The 10230-nt window shown below is 37.5% G+C and overlaps 1 long non-coding RNA gene across 1 annotated transcript in view; it reads left to right on the top strand.

The window, feature by feature from the left end:
- The first annotated feature begins 2147 nt into the window (after window positions 1-2147).
- LOC134758930 (uncharacterized) overlaps window positions 2148-10230 on the top strand; it is a 151504-nt gene continuing 143421 nt past the window's right edge. The window contains exons 1-3 of the long non-coding RNA XR_010134703.1: window positions 2148-2870; window positions 4719-4832; window positions 5141-5274. This is a non-coding gene — a long non-coding RNA (uncharacterized lncRNA). The remainder of the gene's footprint in view (window positions 2871-4718; window positions 4833-5140; window positions 5275-10230) is intronic.

Genomic DNA, 10230 nt, shown 5'->3' with positions numbered 1-10230 from the left:
GATCGCTTTGAATTTGTAGATTGCTTTTGGCAGTATGATCATTTTCACAATATTGATTCTATCTATCTATGAGCATGGGATGTTTCCATTTGTTTGTGTCATCTATGATTTCTTTCAGCAGTGTTTTGTAGTTTTCCTTGTAGAGGTCTTTCAACTCCTTGGTTAAGTATATTCCTAACTATTTTATTTTGTTTGCAGCTATTGTAAAAGGTGTTGAGTTCTTGATTTGATTCTGTGCTTACTTGCTATTGGTCTACAGAAGAGCTACTGATTTGTGTACATTATTCTTGTATAGAAGAGATACTGATTTGTGTACTGGAAACTTTGCTGAATTATTTTTAACAGTTCTGGGAGCTTTCTGGAGGAGTCCTTAGGGTTTTCAAGGTAAACAATCATATCATCAGCAAATAGTGACAGTTTGACTTCCTGTTTACCAATTTGGATGCACTTTATTTCTTTCTCTTGTCTAATTTCTCTGGCTAGGACTTCCAGTACTATGTTGAAGAGGAGTGGTGATAGTGGGCATCCTTGTCTTGTTCTAGTTCTCAGAGGGAATGCTTTCAACTTTTCCCCATGCAGTATTATGTTGGCAGTGGGTTTGTCATAGATGGCTTTTATTACATTAAGTTATGTCCCTTGTATGCTGATTTTGCTGAGAGTTTTAATCATAAAGCGATGCTGGATTTTGTCAAATGCCTTTTCTGCATCTATTGAAATGATCGTGTGATTTTTGTTTTCAATTCTGTTTATGTGGTGTATCACATTTATTGACTTGCAGATGTTAAACCATCCCTGCATCCCTGGTATGAAACCCACTTGATCATGGGGGATTATCTTTTTGGTATGTTGTTGGATTTGGTTAGCAAGTATTTTGTTAAGGATTTTAGCATCTATGGTCATCAAGGATATCAGTCTGTAGTTTTCTTTTTTGGTTATGTCCTTTCCTGGTTTTGGTATTAGGGTGAACTAGAGGGTTCCTTCTTTATCTTGTGGAATGGTGTCAAAAGGATTGGTACCAATTCTTCTTTGAATGTCTGGCAGAATTCTGCTGTGAATCCCTCTGGTCCTGGACTTTTTGTGTTGCTAATTTTTAAATTACCACTTCAATCTCACTGCTTGTTATTGGTCTGTTCAGGGTATCTAATTCTTCCTGATTTAAGCCAGGAGGGTTGTATTTTTCCAGGAATTTATCCATCTCTTCTAGGTTTTCTAGTTTATATGCATAAAGTTATTCATAGTAGCCTTGAATGATCTTTTATATTTCAGTGGTGTCAGTTGTAATATCTTCTGTTTCATTTCTTAGTGAAGTTATTTGGATTTTCTCTCTTTTTTTCTTGGTTAATCTTGCCAATGGTCTATCAATTTTATTTATCTTTTCAAAGAACCAGCTTTTTGTTTCATTTATCTTTTGTATTTTTTTTTGTTTCCATTTCATTTAGTTCTGCTCTGTTCTTGGTTATTTCCTTTCTTCTGTGGGATTTGGGTTTGGTTTGTTCTTGTTTCTCTAGTTCCTTGAGGCGTGACCTTAGAGTATCAGTTTGTGCTCTTTCAGTCTTTTTGACGTAGGCATTTAGGACTATGAACTTTCCTCTCAGCACCACCTTTGCTGTATCCCAGAGGTTTTGATAGGTTGTGCCATTATCATTGTTCAGTTTGAAGAATTTTTAAGTTTCCATCTTGATTTCGTTTTTGACCCAATGCTCATTCAGGAGCAGGTTATTTAATTTCTGTGTATTTGCATCGTTTTGAAAATTCCTTTTGTAGTTGAGTTGATTTCCAGTCTTATTTCACTGTGATCTGAGAGAGTGCTTGATATAATTTCAATTTTCTTAAATTTATTGAGACTCATTTTCCTATGGATGTGGCTTCCTGTGAGCTGAACTGCAGTGATTCTTGTTTCTCTTCTAGGTCTAGCCACCCAGTAAGTCTACCCGGCTCTGGGCTGGTACTGGGGGTTGTCTGCGTAGAGTCCTGTAATGGAAACTGTCTATGGGTTTCTCAGCTGTGGATACCAGTGCCTGTTCCAGTGGAGGTGGTGGGAGGGGGGTGGGGGCAAGTGCAGCGGACTCTGTGAAGGTTCTTAGCTTTGGTGGTTTAATGTTCTATTTTTGTGCTGGTTGGCCTCCTGCCAGGAGGTGGCGCTTTCCAGAGAGCTTCAGCTGTGGTATTATGGGGAGGAACCTGCAGCCGGTGGACAAGGCCTTAGAACTCCCAGGATTAAATGCCCTTTGTCTTCTGTTACTAGTGTGGGTAGGGAGGGACCATCAGGTGGGGGCAGGGCTAGGTGTGTCTGAACTCAAACTCTCCTTGGGCAGGTCTTGCTGTGGCTGCTGTGGGGGATGGTGGTGAGATTCCCAGGTCACTGGAGTTGTGTATCTAGGAGGATTATGGCTGCTTCTGCTGAGTCATGCAGGTTGTTCCGGAAGTGGAGGAAAGCCGGTAGTCACAGGCCTCACCCAGCTCCCACACGCAAACCGAAGGGCCCGTCTCCCTCCCACCGTGCTCCCTGCAGCTGCCCCCAGACTGTTTCCAGGTGGAGAGCAATACAGGACTGAAAATCTGCCCCAGGCTATTCGCCTCCCAGCTGTGAAAAAAAGGGCTTGGTTCTTCCCCAACCAGTGGAGTCCGCACACTGGATTTGCGCCCTCCCGCAAGTTGTGGCCAGGAGGCTTCTCACCCGGTTCAAATTGTTACAAAGTTCAGCTAGAGATTTGCTTCTTCCTGTGCAGTTTTACCCCCGCTCCTCTCCTGTTGTATCTCTGTGGTACCAGGCAGGAATGGGTGCTAGGGGACCCAGTGAGGTTCCGGGGCCTTTCTGCTGCTTCCTCTACCCGTGTTTCACTCGGCTCTCCATACTGATTCAGCTCCAGGTAAAGTCGGAAACATCTCCCCCAAACAGACCTTCAGTTTCTGCAGTGGGGGTGTGTGTTCAGGAGAGGAGGGTCTCCCTTTCCCACTTCCACAGTCTGGGCACTCGCAGTTTTGGGGGAGTCTCCTGGGTCCTGCAGGAGTAGTCCGCTTCCTTCAGAGGGTCTGTGGGTCCTCTCGGGATTGCTGGTTGAAGGTTCTTGTGGTGGATCTGGAGCTAAAATTCACAACGCGAGGCACCCGCTGCTCTGTCAGGAGCTGCAGTCTTGTCCTGTTTCCCATCCACCATGATTGACTTCTATCTCTTATGTCTTTTTTTTGTTTTCATTTCCCTGATAATTAGCAATGTTGAACATGCTTTCATATACTTGTGGGGCATTTCTAGGTCTTCTTTGGAAGAATTTCTATTCAAGCCCTTTGCACATTTTTTCTACATTTAAAAATTACTGTTGAATAACATAGATTTACAAAGTTGCAACTAAGTATTTAAGTGCTTAAGCAGATTTAATGTATTATTTCTTTTAAGAAAAATCTTGATCATTCTACCCCAGTGGGGTTTTTTTTAAAATATAGAATATGACACATAGACACCTGTCACAAAGTTTTTCAAGAATTGAAGTTGAGATATAATTTAAATACAATAAAATGCACAGATTTAAGAGTTTATTTGCTGAGTTTTAAGAGCTGTGTATATTTGTGCTAAACATCATCCAGAAAAAACATATAGACCATTTCCATTTTCTCCAGAAACTTTTCTTGTACCCACTTTTAGTCAGCTCAGTCACTCTCCAACAATCAACAACCTGTTGATGGACATTTGGATCATCTCCAGATTTTGATTATGAATAAGTTTGCTATGAACATTCTTGTACAAGTCTTTTTGTGGTCATATGTTTTCAATTATCTTGGGGAAATTACTAGGAGTGTAATTGCTGGCCTTGGGCCAATTATATGTTTAATTTTTCTAAGAAACTGCCAAACAGTTCACCAAAGTGGTTGTACCATTGCACATTCTCACCAGCAGTGAATGAGAGCTCTGATTGTTCCACATCACCACCAGTACTTGGTATTGTCAGTTTTGTTTTTTTTTTTTTTTTTAGCTATTGCAGTGAGCATGAAATGGTATCTCATTTTGGTTTTAATTTGAATTTCCCTTTGAATAATAATGAGCATCTTTTTATTTTGTATTGGTTACTTGTAAATCTTGTGTGTGTGTGTGTGTGTGTGAGACAAGTTTGTTCGAATATATTTGTTCATTTTAAAAATTAGATTATTCATTTTTTTCCCCTGTTGATTTGTAGGAATTCTTTGTGTATCTATATAAAGGATGCCAGATTTTTAAAAACAGATTTTTAACCAATATATATTTTTCCTAGTCTGTGGTTTACCTATTAGTTTTGTAAGTAGTGGTTTTAATGAGCAGCAGGTTTTAATTTTGATGGAATCTAAGTTATCAATTTCCACTTCTAGGCAATTACTTTTGTGACCTAAGCAATCTTCATCTACTGTAGAGTGTTATAGCTCTAGTTTTTAAGTTTAGGCCTATGATCCATCTCAAATTAATTTTTGAATGGGATGAAGTAGCAGTTGAGGTTTATTTATTTTTGTTCATTTGGATTCTAGTTTTTTCACTACCACTTGTACAAAAGACTTTGTTTCCCCCGATGAATTACCTTGGCATCTTTGGGGAAAACCACCTGCCTAGATTGTGCAGATCTATTTCTGGAATCTCTATTCTGTTACACTGATTGATTTGTCTATCTCTGTAGCAATAGCACACTGTCATAATATTACTTTATGGTTAGTTTTGAATGAAGTAGTATACATCCTTTAATTTTGTTCTTCCTCAGCATGTCATTTTCTTCATAAGCAGTCTGCTGGGATTTGTTTGAGAACGTATTAAAGAGATCAACTTGGGTCAAATGGACAAAAGAGTGTTGAGTCCTTCGATCTATGAACATGAGGTATCTTTTCACTTATTTAAATGCTCTTTAATATCTCTTAGAAATTTTTGTAGTTTTATGTGTAAAGGTCTTGTGCGTCTTTTGCTAGAATCATTCCAATGTGTTCAACGTTTTGTGTTGCTATTATATGTGGTATTGTTTTAAAATTACACTTTATAAATTGTTTTTTGTTAACATATAGAAATACAATTGATTTCTGTATATTGACCTAAATTCTGCAGCCTTACTAAATTCACTTGCCAGTTCTAATAGAATTTGTTTTTGTAAATTCCATTGGAATTTCTTTTGATTTTTCCTTTTTTTTTAAGGAGATGGAGTCTCACTTTGTTGCCCAGGCTGGTCTTAAACTCCTGGCCTCAAGCAGTCCTCCTGCCTCAGTCTCCCAAAGTGCTCGGGTTACAGCTATGAGCCACCACGCCTGGCCTCTTTTACAAATTTTAAGGTAGGAGCATGGATCAGTGATTTTCCATCTTTCTTCTTTAATAATGTAAACAATTCAACACTAAGCATTTCTGTTACTGGTGAAGGGTCTTGACTACGAGTCATACAGGTTCTTGGCGTTTTGAACAAAGAATTGGACAAAATGCACAAAGCAACGAAAGCACAGATTTATTGAAACAAAAGTACACTCCACAGTGTGGGATCAGGCTTGAGCAAGCACAAGCGGCTCAAGAGTGCTAATTATAGAATTTTCGTGGTTTAAATACCCTTTAGAGATTTCCCATTGCTTAATTGGTTACACCCTATGTAGATGAAGCACTGTCCCAGGACCAGTCTGAATGGTCATGGGAGGTGACCAATCAGAGGCTGAAGTGAAGTTATAAAGTTACACCCTATGCATACAAAGACTTGGCCCGTTACCAATCTGATTGGTTGTGGGAGGTGGCCAATCAGAGGTACTTTCCAGTTTTCTTCTGCAACGCGGTGGAAAGGGTAGGGGGTTTTGCAAAGGGAGAAGCCTCTGATCCTTTTGTTACTTGGGCATGGAGAGATAGGATTTTCTTTTTGATTCTGTTCTAGGAAGTCAGTGCAAATCAGTTTGCACTGTTCTCCTGTTCTCCTGCCTCATTACCTGTTCTCCTGCCTCATTACCTGTTCTCCTGCCTCATTACCTCCTCAGCTTAGTATTAATTGAATCCCATAAATTTACATATGTTGTGATTTAGTTGTCATTTAAGTTGAAGTATTTTCAGTTTTTCTTATAATTTTTTCTTTGACTCTGGATTATTCAGAAGCACATAATTTAATTTCCAAATGTTTGTCATGAGTGTTCTTAGCTATCTTATTGTTTTAGAGTGCTAATTTAATATCAGTGTGACCAGAGAACATACTTTATCATTTCAATTTTTATAAATGAATTGAAACTAGTTTTATGGGCCAGAATACAGTCTCTCTTGGTAAGTGTTCCATGTATTCTTTTAAATTTTATTTATTTATTCTCTAATTTTTTAATTTTTATTTTTATTTGTGAGACAGGGTTTCACTATGTTGCTCAGGCTGGTTTTGAACTCCTGAGCTCAAGGGATCTACCTGCATAGGCTTCTCAAAGTGCTGGGATTACAGGCATGAGCCACCATGGCCAGCCTGTATTCTTTAAAAGAATGTGCATTCTTCATTTTGGGGTATTGTATTTTCTATGAATGTAAATTAGGTCATGTTAGCTGATGATGGTGGTCTAAATCTTTTATACTCTTAACTGATTTTTTGGTTTACTTTTTCTGTCAATTAGTGAGGAAGAAATATTAACTTCTCCAGCTGTGATTATAGATATTTCAATTTCTTCTCTGATTTCTGAGTTTTTGCTGCATAATTAGGTGCATATTTATTTATGAGTGATTTGAATTCTTGATAAATTGATCATATTATCATTATCAAATGTCTGTCTTTAGCTCAGATTATACTGTTTATCTTAGAGGACTTTGTTTTATACTACTACACTAATACTAGCTTTCTATCCTTTAGTACTTGCATGGTATATGTTTTCTCACCCTTCTCCTTTCAATCAGGCTATATATTTCTATTTTGAGTGTATTTCTTGTAAACAGTTAATGATTGAGGCTTTTTCTTGGTCTAGTTTAACAATCTCTGCTTTTTACATGACATGTGTAATCCATTTACATTTAATATAATTATTGATACTTGGGTTGAAGTATAACATCTTGGTATTGATTTTCTATTTGTCTCATCTCTTTTTCCTTTATTTCTTTGTTTCTGCCTTCTTTTGGCTGAATAAAAAATTTTGTAATATTCCACCTTGTTTCTTCTATTGACTTTTAAAGTATTTTAATAATTGCTGTAGAGATTGCTACATGAGCTTTGAACTTTATTTCTACACTGAAGTAATACTGAATCTTACAACAAGGATCTTACGACATTGGAATGTAATCTTACAACCCTTTGTCTTCAGTGGGGTTTGGGATCTGTGAATTCATGAACCTCCTTGTATGCTTTATAGCTTTGCTACCAGATTTTTGGGTTTGTAGATGAGTGGGGGAGGAATTATCTTTTCTCTACAAGTTACTTTCAGGTTTCTGTGCTCATGATACCTCCCTCTGCTCTGCTGATGTCCCTAGGCTTTGGAGAGTGTGTTGTAGTATACTTAGTAAAAGCCTGGTGAGCCTTGGAAAGATTTTTCTCACCTCTTGCTCTGTCCCTGCCTTTGGTGGCTTCTGCGTTGCACATGGGGAAAAATTTGTCTGTTTACCCAGCCCGTTCAACCTCTTAGATGGGAGAGACATTCTCTTCTCACTTTCTACATTCTGACAAGAAGAGGAAGTCCCTTTATATGTCAACTTTTACCATCTAAGATCTAAAACAACTTAATCAAAGATGGCAAAATTTCACATAAACTCCATATTTCCAGTTTTCCCTGAAAATCCAGATAAATTTTACAATAATGGGTCTGTATTTCTTTTAAATAAAAATGGGCTGAAGCTGGGTAGTGATTCTCTTATATGATAAATTATGTACTCTTAACTTGCACAATCCCCTTCACTTCCTATTTATTCACTACCTGAGTCAAACATCTATCTGCCTGGACTCTGCAGGCAATGTAAATTGGAATCCCTGCTTAAGTCTTATGATTATCTCTTTAATCAATATTATAAAATAGCAACACTCTAGGCATGATAAATTGCCTTTCTAACCTTTTATTTTTGAAATATCTGCTGCTTTAAAGGGAATGTGTAAAATATATATTAATTATTAATTCCTTTACATTTCCTAAGTCCTCTCCATTTTTAAGTTATATAATCAGAACTCAGTTTTTGTGAACTCTAATTCTTTGAAGATATCTTTTGATTTCTATGCAGTGCTGCATATTTTGTGTAAGGATAATACTAGAGTGATCATTTGCAGTGTGTATCATTTGTAAAAGCACAATACTAAGCATTTTTCTATTATCATCCAATGTCCCTGGAATTTGAAATATACTTAATAAATATTTTCTAGATTTACACTAGAAAAAATATGCTTTTCCATGTGTCTTAGTTTGTTTGGGCTGCTATAACAAAACATCACAAACTAGGTAGCCTAAACCACAAACATTTATTTCTCACAGTTCTAGAGGCTGGGAAATTCCAGATCAAGGAATCTGCAGATTTGGTGTCTGCTGAGGGCCTGTCTCCTGGTTCATAGATGGCTGTCTTTTTGTTGTAAGCTCACACTGGGGAAGGGTTGAGGGAGCCCTCCTCAATCTCTTTTATAAGGGCACTAATCCCATTTGTAAGGGATGATGCTCATGACCTAATCACCTCCCAAAGGCTACACCTCCTAGTAGCATCACCTTGGAGGTTAGGATTTCAACATATAAATTCTGGGGTTGGAGGGGACACAATTTTTCAGTCAATAGCACCATGCTAATATATGGGTCTTTAAAAAGCCAGTTTTTTTGGGAGCATCAACCAATGATTGTTTTTAACTTAGTTACCATGAAGCTCAAAGTTAAACTTAGCATTTAGTTATAATATCTCGCTCCTACTATTTGTTCTAGGTAATTTCTTTGAATTGGTTAGAATAATTAGGAGGAAAAGAACTAATCAGAACATTTTCACTGATGCCCATATGAGGCCCAATTTAACTGAACAAACAACACTAAATTCTTAAATTAGAAGGGAGTGATATAATTTACCTACTCCACGCCCTTGGATCCAAAGTAGAATATTCTGAGCTCAGGATTCTTGTTTGGGTTTAGTAGCAGATGGGCAGGAAGGAACCCCTCCAGGATCATGACTTGACTCAGTTTCTTGTTAAAGCAGAAACTATAGATGACATGACAGACCTCAAAGTATCATCATTTGAATACGAATAAGAAAGTCATAGTAGTCTCTGTTCCCTGGAGGGTTCAGTACTCATTGAATTCACGCTCTGCACTGAAACTCTTTCCTGTTCCCACCTGAGTTCTGGTCATCATCACAGATCCATCTGTGTTGATCATTCATCCACCTGCCTGTATGTTCTTAAATCAGAAAAGGGGCTTTCTTCTTATTGATATATTTACTTTAGTGTTATTGATCAAGGATCTCTGGAAAGGAGTCATGGCTTAGTTATTAAATCTTCTTAGGGTACAATATTTAATTAATACCAGGAATCAAAAACAATTGTGTGGTTAGATCTCATGATCAGTACAAACCTTTCATTCATTGATTCAAAATAATGCATTCAACATTTTTCCAAAAGTTAGATAATAATGAAAATATTATTTAGAAATTTCCCGTGGAGGCTGATACCTGCTTCTTTTCTTTCTTTTGCTAAAGGTGATCATCATAAACAGAACTTAAAAAAAAATGTCCACTCACAGAGGCTTGGCTTACTTATTTAACTTCTCTTTCTAATTGCTAATTTTACTTTTTAAATTATGGTTTTTTTATTATGTGTTGAACATTGTAAATTGCCGAACACATTTTTCTTTAAAATGGGAAGGCTATAAAAAATAGATATATATAACAATCTGAAACATTGAACAGATTGTGGTAAGCCATTTTTATAATTCTTTCCATAAGAAGGGTGTGGAACTGTCACGAGTCAGAAGCAAGGTCATTCTCCCTACATTGCCAAATTATATAGTCTTTCTACAGAGGAATAAGAAGCATTGTGGAGAGGCATAATAAATACACAGACATGTGATACCATCTCTAGTCCAACAACTTCTAAATTAGAATCTCCTGCCAAGACTTCTCCCTAACTAACTCCATCTTGTACACTCAACTGCTTACACAGTGTTCTCACTTACATATCTAATTGTCATTTGAGCCAGGTGTGGTGGCTTATGCCTATAATCCCAGCACTTTGGGAGGCTGAGGTGGGCGGATCGCCTGAGGTCAGAAGTTCAAGACCAGCCTGGTCAACATGGTGAAACGCTGTCTCTACTAAAAACACAAAAATTAGCCAGGTGTGATGG

Source organism: Gorilla gorilla, chromosome 1 (genome assembly GCF_029281585.2).
Source record: "Gorilla gorilla gorilla isolate KB3781 chromosome 1, NHGRI_mGorGor1-v2.1_pri, whole genome shotgun sequence".
In the NCBI taxonomy this organism is placed as follows: Eukaryota; Metazoa; Chordata; class Mammalia; order Primates; family Hominidae; genus Gorilla; species Gorilla gorilla.
This window is presented reverse-complemented; position numbering and strand designations above follow the sequence as displayed.